This window comes from Poecilia latipinna, unplaced genomic scaffold, assembly GCF_001443285.1.
Source record: "Poecilia latipinna isolate Pla-1442-1.1 unplaced genomic scaffold, P_latipinna-1.0 Scaffold3205, whole genome shotgun sequence".
Taxonomy (NCBI): Eukaryota; Metazoa; Chordata; class Actinopteri; order Cyprinodontiformes; family Poeciliidae; genus Poecilia; species Poecilia latipinna.
In genome coordinates, this window is record NW_015115821.1 from 37916 (window position 1) to 48193 (window position 10278).

Sequence of the window (10278 nt, forward strand, 5' to 3'; positions counted from 1 at the left end):
TTCCTCCACAGCATTGTAAAATACTCATTGCTGTTTATCACAAGCACTTGATGGTTGTTGTTGCAGATTACTTTCACATACAGTTTTAACTGGATTGATGTAAATAGCTTTTTTTTTCTCTCTCCCTTAATCAATGCAATTATTATTTCAAAGTTGTATTTTGTATACTCTGGTTATATTAGTCTGATGTTATTCTGACATCTGAGAAGATGTATTTTTCAATCATTCACTTTATTGCTGAAAACAACGTTCACCTACAAAGTGAACATTTCAAAGTACATTTCATAGAACCACAGGAAATAGATGCTGGACAGCTTGGCTTTAAAAAGAATGCACTCAAGAACAGCGTTATGTAGTTCTGGAGAGTCACAAAGCGTTTTCCAGCCCTTCTGCGATTTTTCCGCCCTCTAGTTGCCACCAGCAACCTGCGCTGTCAAAGGCCAGAGAGAAGAGATCCCTTTTTCATATTTCCCGTACCAGACACAGACCGGAGTGAGTGACCTCTTTAAAATGGAGTCTGAGCTGACTCCATTCACTTGTCTTCACTCTTGCTGCTTTTACCCTTCCTGTTACTGTCATTTGTAATTAAGGGCACTGATGGAGGGCGGGCAGCTTATGTTGTGTAGGTGCACCGAACAGGAGGGGAACACTGGGCTTCACAGACAGCAAGGCATGCACTGCAGACGACATGACCAAGCTGACCATCAGCATGCATGATTAATAGGATTTGTGTCTCATTTCCCTAACTGTGCACCTTTCCGTCCGTCCATCCATCCGTCCATCCATTGTCTACACTTGCTTATCCTTGTTGGACCGTTGCTTATCTCCAGTAGGTTGCTAGTCCATTACAGAACAACACCAACACACATAGAAATTACAACCATGGCCACACACAATCTCTACTAAGAGCAATTTAGAAGACCTAACATTCATGTTTTAGAACTGTGGGATAGAGCCACAGAACATGCTAACTCCTTGCATAAAGACCCCAGGTAATGATTGCAACCCAGGACTTTGTTGCTGCAAAGGAGTAGTGATAGTAACTCTAAATGAGTTACTTGTGCAAATATCTTATTTCGAACTAAGAAACACAGTACACAAGCAGCTCAAACATTCAACCTGCTATCCACACAAATCATAATGACCAAAGGCCCATCCGTCTGTGTATCCATCCTAATCCTCTTACCTGTCAGGCTCCAGTTCCCATCTTAGAAACAGACCTCCCCATAAGGTACCTCAGCCCAGATTTCCCAACCAGCTTGTTTGCCTGAAGCAAACTTACTCTGATTTCCTCTTTTGGGTTATTAAATGTTTCCCTTTCCACCTTCGTGTGAGCCTACAGGAGTATCACGGCATTTGTATTATTACTGTGTCGTTCACTACTCAGTTCCTGACCAAAAGAGGTTACATCTTTATGTCTCCTTAACACAAACTGAGAGCGTTTGTGTTTTGTTGAAATGTGTGATGTGCTCACATTCCAGAGGTTCAAGCTGAACCATATGTGGAGATGAGTTTTGATAAAGAGCAGCTTCAAAGTTTCATGTACACAAGAGATGGTTAAACATAAGTAACTCTAGTTTTGGGAGTAACTCTAGTTTTGGGAAGGAGGGATGTTTATTGACTTTGTCCCTCCAGACCGGTCTAAATTTTGGCTTGCTAAAGAGTCTTTAATTATAAGTCTTGCAGAAATATATATTATATACAACCCCAATGTACTTCACTTGTTTAAATTGCTTGTGCTTGTGAGTGTGTATGCCTGGGATGTTTGGCTGAGACCATTAAAACTTCCCCAGCTCAGTTCTCAGTGTCCTGAGTGTTTGGGTCATCTCCATTAAGATGTAAAGAGGCTTTAGGATAACTAAGGTAATGTTGACCAATATAAATCACTTGGGAGCAAGTTGGCCTACAAACCTGACTCTGTTTTTGTTTCCGATTTCTTTTCATAAGATGTGTGTTTTTGTTTTATATTTCATGACTGACATCCTAATTATTTTCTGCTGTGAGAAGCTTGTAACCTCACTGAACCTGATGTGCCATGACTCTGTAAATAGGGATTGAACCCTGAGTGATCGCAACTACTTAAGAGTCAAGCACCGGCCTCTCCGTCACATTGTTTATGTCAGCACTCCGCCTGCACCAGTGTCAAATGTTCATGCAGTTCCCGGCTAATTGATATGTGTTAGAGAGTAAGATATGGTGATGTGCCAAGGTCGTTAACTGAAATGTGAGGAATAATCATTTTTATTTCAGGGCCGTGGGCCAACGCATGGCACAGAGAGTAAGAGAGCGAGAGGTGGCTGATTCCAATTGTCCGGCCAACTCAGCCACAATGTGAAGTAAACTCATCTGGAGAAGATCCAAAAGTTGTTCTTGGAAGTCGAGCTCTCCTTAGTTTATCGGAGAAGCATCAATAACCCGGAGGCTGATTTTAGTAGGTACAAAGATCATTAAGCAGGGTCCCAAGAGAAACTTCAAATAAATCTGAAATCAGAGAGATAAACAGCTTGAAAAGTACATTTCTGTCCAGCCATCTGTTTTGCTCTGTGTTCTCTCAGCATTTAAATTTCTTCTGGCTCTCATAAGTTTACTTTCGAATATCCTTGTAATGCGCCCACTCACGCAAAAGACCGTTTCGGTCCCCTACAATTTTACTTTGCTGATCACTTTATCTTATCCTGACTCATTAAGTGCGAGTTAATGTGGCTTTCCATCCAAGAGTCTACAATACCTGAGCCGAAGTGGATTACCATAATCATCTCCGCACAATTGTGTGATACAACCAGATTGAATTCATGCAGCACTGGTGATTATATTACAGTATTCTGTGACACTTTTTTTTTCCCATTTGCGCAATTTGTCCCGTATGAAAAAGACTCTAAGCCCTGTGAAAAATTGCCTTTGTGCCTCGTCTTTTTATGCTGCCTTAGCCAGGGAAATTGGGTTGCAGGAAAAATGTGAATGAAACACGGAAAGAGAGCTCGTTTGGTTTCCAAGGAGTCTCTGTGACGTGGCAGCCGTGAGAGGAAAGCGACAGAAGGCCTTACATGAATTTAGGGGAGCAATCACAAGCGTCATATCTGCTTCTTACTCGAGAATCATTGCTGGAGAGAGACTTCTTGTTCTGCAGAAGTAAGTTTTGGCTGTCTTGCCTTTGTTCATAGCAAATGGAAAAGATGAAAGCAGAGGGCTATAGAGAACACTGAGTCCATTTGTTTATTCAGCAGAGGTTACTAAGAATAACAGGAAATGGGTCTCAGCTTGTTGCTTTCTGTGTAGAGTTTGCTTGTTCTCCTTGTGCAGGCGACAGTTTTCTCTGGCAACCCCAGAGAAACCAGAGTTCTCTGGGGACTCTGGTTTCTCCCCACAAAATGCCTTTTTTTTTGTCTGGTAACTCTGAATAGTCAATAAATGTGTGTATGTGTGCACAGATCTTTGTCTTGTGTGTCTTTGTTTTAGTTCTGTGATTCACTGACAATTTGTCTGGGGTGTATTCAGCCTCTCACCCTGTTGACTGCAGACCATAAACACGATTAGAAGTGTATTAAAAACAGGAGCTGTAACCATGTTCACAAGTGAAACGCATAGTACACAAAGCACCTCAAGTGTATTTAACAAGTGGTACCAGTTCCCCCCCCAGAATCTAGAATATACGTTCCTGAAACTTGCTAGCCATTTTATTGGAAATTAGAGATTGCTGTTCAAAACTTACAAGAAGATTTTTGGAATTCGCTAGGTAGTTTGCTGGAACTTCCTTTGAATTACCTGGTTAATGTGCTAGTTGCCTTCATGGACCTTTCTGGGTGCTTTCCTGGATCTTTGCCATAACTTATAGACTATGTTCAGGAACATTATTAGAAGAGTCCTGTCAAGGATTCTGCAAAGGGCATTTGAAAATTTAGAGCTTACTTTTAAGACCTTACGTCCTGTAATTTTTATGGAACTTAGTGGAAACATTTCTTATCTTAATTGTTGCTGTCATGGAACTCAACAGACTCTCTCCCAGGACTTCCCATGAACTGACGTTACTTTTTGGAACTTACTTGTCAGAACTTTATTGAACCTTTTGATTGCTTCCAATAAATTTACTGATTACTTTTATTTAAACATTTCCAAGACTAACTGGTAACTATTAAGTTTCCTGAAACTTAGCAGTGACTTTCATGGAACCTATAGGTTACTTTCTGACACAATCATATCAGGTATGATTGTGTCATCTTTACACAACCATAGTTGCCTGTACTTGTAAATGCTAAATGAGGACATTCTTTTGTTGTTTTAGCATAAACTGAAAGTGAAGTTGGATGGGCTTTCCTTTGCAAATAAATAAATAGAACGGGATCTTTGGACTGCCAAAGATTAGAACGACAGAATCCAAACTTTGGCATTGAAAACTGGTGCCCAATGTTGATTGTTGCTCCTTTCTAAGCCCACCAAGATGAAACAAAACAATTAACTCAATTAGTAAAGAATACAGTGGGGTAGCAGTAAAACTTAATAATTAGTTTAGATGTTTACATCCCTAGAGATCTGGTGTAGACTGACACAGGACGCAAAATCACTCAGCAACTTTGAATTTTTGTTTTTTTTAGTGAATTTTTGTAACTTATACACCACTTTCCAAAATTGGCAGCAGCTCCTTGCCAATGTATTCATACTGCTTAAACTTTTTATACATTTTGTTGCTTCTTGACCTCATATGACAATGCACTTTCTCGTGATTTTATGTGATGGGTCAACACAAAGTAGCATGTGATTGTGAAGGAAAAGGATATATCAATTTAAGAATCTTAAATCTTGTTTGGCATGCCAGTGTTCAGCCTACTTTACTATGTTACCACTGGATAAATTTTGTGTGGACGAGGACTAAGAGCACTTCAGTTTGTGGTGGCTGGTACCGCAAGCAATCTTTTTATCAGTCCTACCTCAGCAAAAGTTACAAGTAAACTGAGCAGATGGTGACTCCAAGCATAAAAACATAGTTGTTTTTTTCCCCCAAAAGTCAACAAGGTTGCAACATCACACGTGATTTAAAATGCATGCTCAATGAAAGAACAGGACTGCAGCTGTTATTTATACCACAATGTCTGGAATCAAATTGTATCATATTTTTACTTTGCACAAAAGGAAGCAGTGCTTTCACTCATGCAGAGTTAAAGTCCAGCACTTTATCAATAATCCTCTTCTCTAGTTTAATTAAATCTGTAGTACAGTTGTAGTGTCCAAATACAGCTTACACACTTGGGTGATGGGCAACACACTGGCTGTGGTCTTCTTCACTGAATGGCCCCGCTATCACTTAGCAGAGATGGTCTGCAGTAGCTTGATAACTGGATGATTCCCTTTAATCTATTTTCATATCCTGCTGATCCTCTCACTCCGTGCTCCCACTTTGCCACAACTACACAACACATGTACACATGTTCTGATCCTTTTAGCAGCACATAACAAAGATAGGCCATAATTGTACTTCATGTGTAGAGGAAAGATGAGAACCTGTGGCCGGTTTTCAATAGATACAAGAGCTCCGACAGTAGAACTTGTACGAGTACTTATGTTTAGAGCCTGTATTTTGTTATTTCACACCATGTCCAGAGACGGAGCAACACTAATCCCCACCTAAAACTTTATAAGAAAAGCCTTCAAGTAACCTACAAAACTTTGCCAGAAGCGAAACGCTGTTTTTATTCGTTATTCCTCGCCTTAAGATCATGTTATTTATGACTCACTGGTAAAGAGGAAAGGTATCATTCACATAAAACATAACACCGAGATTGATCTGTTTGTTGACTTATTTGTTTTGTTTAGCCAAGCATAAAAACTCCCTCGCCGGGGAACATCAAAAGTAAGAGATCTGCAATGAAAAGGTGCTTTATGCATCCAAATACTTTGAAATGGACGTCTAATGGCCTGCACTGCCTGTTATAGGTGAGCTGGTCAGGCGGCACAGCGCAGAGCTTGATACAGGGCTGGTTTTCACAGCACGTACCCCACAAACTCTTTCCTGTGCATCGACTCTGCTACAAGGGAAAAGAAGGTGAAGAAAAACTGCTGCATTTTTGCATCAATTTGGACCGCTTTACACATACCCAAATAACAAACTTGCAGTCTTTATTTCAACGACATTGAAAGCCAGGACACTGTAGAAAAAGTAGCTCTTGAGAATTACATGCATGCATTTGACATTGTAGCATGATATATATATATGCATATATATATGGGTTGCATGAAAAGGGTTCAACGTGCTTCAAACACATCACAGGACTTAATATTCAAGATAATCTCTTGTTTACTCATGTTTTGGCACACAACAGCTGATTTCCAACACATCAGCATGCATGACAAAATGCAAAACAGTGTCTAAAATATACATGTGCTACTGTGACTTGTTGAAAGACATTTCAGTTATTATTGAGCTACTTAAATGTTCAGAAATGGAGTTTTTTCAATATTTTTCTGATTATAAATTTGCAATGTCACACATTGGCTTTTTAAACGTCGGTGAAGAAACATTGCTACAGTAAGCACTCTGAAAAGAACTGAACATTTAGCATTACAAGAATCCTTTCCTGTAGTTTTAAAATAAGGCTTCTATCCAAAATATGAATAAAATCACAACTAAACTAACAGCAACTAATGAGCCCCAATCATTTAGTTCAAATAGTTGCAGCTGAAAATGTGCTTTGCCTGGAACACAGTCGCCTATGAGTGAGGCCGTAACAGCCAGAGGAAAAAACAAAGGAGCACACCTCCGCTTGCATTGCTGGGTTCTCAAGGAAGAGAACGCGACAAGGTAATGTTAGACAGAAGCCTGCTGCTTTCCCAACATCTCAAAAGAAAAAAAAAGTCCTCACATATCCTCCTGTCCAAGCTGAGAAATGACTTTGCTGCGAAAGCAAGACAGTGATAAATAGAAGCGTTCAGGAGACTCCTAGGGAAGCCGCTAACAGCTTAGAACGGGGTGGAAGCAGCACAACCGCTTTTAAGAGCCTCCCTTTTGTTGGTCTGGGTTTGTTGTGTGTCTCTAGGGTTTGTGGGTGTTTCTGAGTCATCCCATTGTCGGACGGAGTCTTTGATAAATGCTTCCGAATGAGTACAGATCTCCAAGAAACCCACCTTTGTTCTTACCAGGCACCAACTTGTGAAGACTGCTATGTAAGAGGTTGGTTATTATGAGTCGTTTTATGTAAGAAAAAGTCAAACAATCTATCTTTTACTTGTGATGAAAACTCATTGAAATCTAAAGAATTTATTTTGTTGTCTGTCGAATAAGAGTTTATATTTTGGTTAAGAAAATGAAAAGATTGGCATATCTTGATGTAGTCTAGGTGTGATGTCATGATGCAGCTGTTCAGAGCAACAAAAAAAGAATTTCAATAAAATCAGGGTTTTGTTGATTTAGTTTCCAACAGAAGAGGTCTGTCCTCCTCAAGAGGACAGACAAAACAACTTCTTTAGAGGTTGGATTAACTACCAAATACCAAATTGAATTGACCAATACCTTGCCAAGGTATTCAGTACCTTGACTAATTTTGAACTTGTTTTATTGTGTAACAACAGCAAAATCCAGTTTATTATATGTGGAAAAATGTTTCTTCAGCCTTATACACTGTTTGGTGTGGTTGTCCTGCCGGAAGACAAGACTGCGCCATTTTCTGGCCCAGATCCAATTAAACTAGCAACACTATAGATGTGATTTAATAGATTGATTAAAAATCATTAACTGTTCTAGAGGTCTTGCCTGTGTCTATTAATCTCTTGTTTCAGTTTGCCGTCTGGGAGGCGGAGTTAGAGGTTGTCATGGAAACATTTATCTTTAAACATTTTCTTGCCAACTGCGACCAACTTCCTTTTTCTCAGTTGGTGACTAAGTTTTTTGTGTGCGTGCTGTACATTTAAACTTGATTGATTGATTGATTCTCACTGAAGAAAAGTATCCCCAGTCATAATGCATGTAAGGATATTGTTTTCATGGTGATGTCTTCCACACATGCTGTGGAGCATGACGACGTATGGGTGTCATGACAACAGGTTGGCTTATCTGACTACGTATGTTTGCATCTCTTGTACACACAACTGTCTTAATGATGCATAGAAAGACATGGATTTAAAAATCTGTGGTTTTCTACTCAATCATTATTTATCACAAAACTTAGAATTATTTATATGATCTGACCTGTTCCTACAAATGTCTTAATCATGAATTCAGTTTGACGATTATTAGATTATTTAAATCTCAGGAATGAGACATGTGAAGGTGAGTCACAGTAGGCAGAGGCATGACTAAGATTGCCCAGCAACAATCCCACATCTTAATCAAAAATTGGCAGTGACTAAGAAAAGCAAAAAAAAAAAAAAAAAAAAAAAAGCTGGAAGAAAAAAAACCTGAAAAATACAAGAATTTCAGTTAAATTTAGTTTGGTTAAATCAATGCAGTTTAGAGAACACAGGTCCAGTTCCCATCAAAGCTCATTTAAATTCATCCACCACAGTTAGAACCATATTTAAATCCAGTTACATTCAGCCAAGTAGATCATCTGATATTGTTCAGCAAAGCTTGAACTGCCTTTCTTCTACTCTTCCCCATGCTTTCACTATGTGTATTTCTGTCAGTACATGCTTAAGGTCACTGAACATTTGGAAAACCCATTTGTGCGTAAGCTTTAACTTCCCCTCTGTCTTGAGATGATACTTCAGTATTTCCACATAATGTTCTTTCTTTGTGATGCAGCAAAATATTCAAAAGCATGAATATGCCACTGCCAAACCTCTGAGTGGAAAGGTTTCCCTCAAACAAATGATCAAATTTAGTTTCTCCAGACACCAGGGCTTATCTTAAAAATTAAAGTCACTGACTCAACTCTCCCAAAGAGGAGAAAACTGTCCTGCCAACGGCAGTAACCGTTTTACCAGGATGCCTCAGTAGTCTTCAGACTTCATTTATGTCATATACTAAAATCCAATTGCTGAGTTTGTCCATGCTATTTCAGAATATCTAGTTAAAATGAAGAAATCAATTGTTTTTGCAATCTGATTGGTTTAGCTACAGTTAAATTTGTGAACATGCATTAGATAATTGCTTTGAACTCAATCAATTCTCACGTGAAATGAAGTGTTCCAAGGAACCGTCAGAGCTGCAACAAATTGTTAGCATCTGTATGCCCAGACGCTGCTGTGGAGGAAGAATATTCTCTGGGTTCATGAACCATTTCCCAAGCTTTATGGTCCCAGGATGCAGCTTTTTAAACTGGTGCTCACTCATGTGTAAACAGCAGGTCAATTAACCTTGTATCTTTGCTGTGCCCTCCCATTTATTCAGCTCATGCTGTATTTCTATTGGTGGTTCCATTTCTACCTTGCTGTCCCACTCTAGATTCTGTCACGCATAATTGGTCATCTGTTTGTTTAGTGCGCCTTATTATGGAGATTGTTTTTATCTTGAAGCTGCAAAGAAAGGGTTTAGTGCTTTTACATGTTACTCTTTCATCTGGTGCTTAATTTAGCTCGCGTTTTCATTACACCAGTCGCAGAGTCGAACTGCGTGTTAGTGGTTAGTCTGAAAAGCAAACGTGTCAGCGGGTAGGAGAGCAGATAATAAGAAAAACAAGCTTATTGTTGCTGTTTGTAATAAGCAAAAGCCTGCTTTAACCTCTTGCATTAGTACTTGGCGCTGACTCATTTCACCTTTGACAGGCTCGGTAAATGTCAAAGTTTAAATCAATTTCTTTGCAAAGCTGTACATCCTTGAGGCATTTTTGCTCTGCATTCAAGGGCTCCTTCTGTTCTTATTCAGATCACAATTCTGCGAAAATCCTGTACATTAATTACATCCTGTAAGTTCTACAAACATGTTTAATTAGGGAACATGCCTATGAAAGATTCTTAAATGGAAATTAGCAGGAAAACCAAAAATTGCAAAAGCAGTGCAGGAAATATACACTGGATATATGTACTGCTACAGAACTGAAACACCTGTGACAGAATTCCATCAAAGACCCACTTATTCCCATACTGCACTATGCAGATGTGTCACTCACTTCGGCATGCTGGATGCTTGAATTTGAAAGGGAAATTGGTGACATTTGTCTCATTTATTCAGCTAAAAAATAATCTGACAATGGGGAAAACCAAAAAAGCAATGCCATTTCATCGTGACATCAAAAAAGTAATATGCTACAGCAGTAGGCAGTGATTTCAACACCTTTCATTCTGGTATACTGTAACGCTTTTATTAAGTGCGCAGGTCTGACTGCAGGGCTTAGTGTTAACCACTTTATAAAA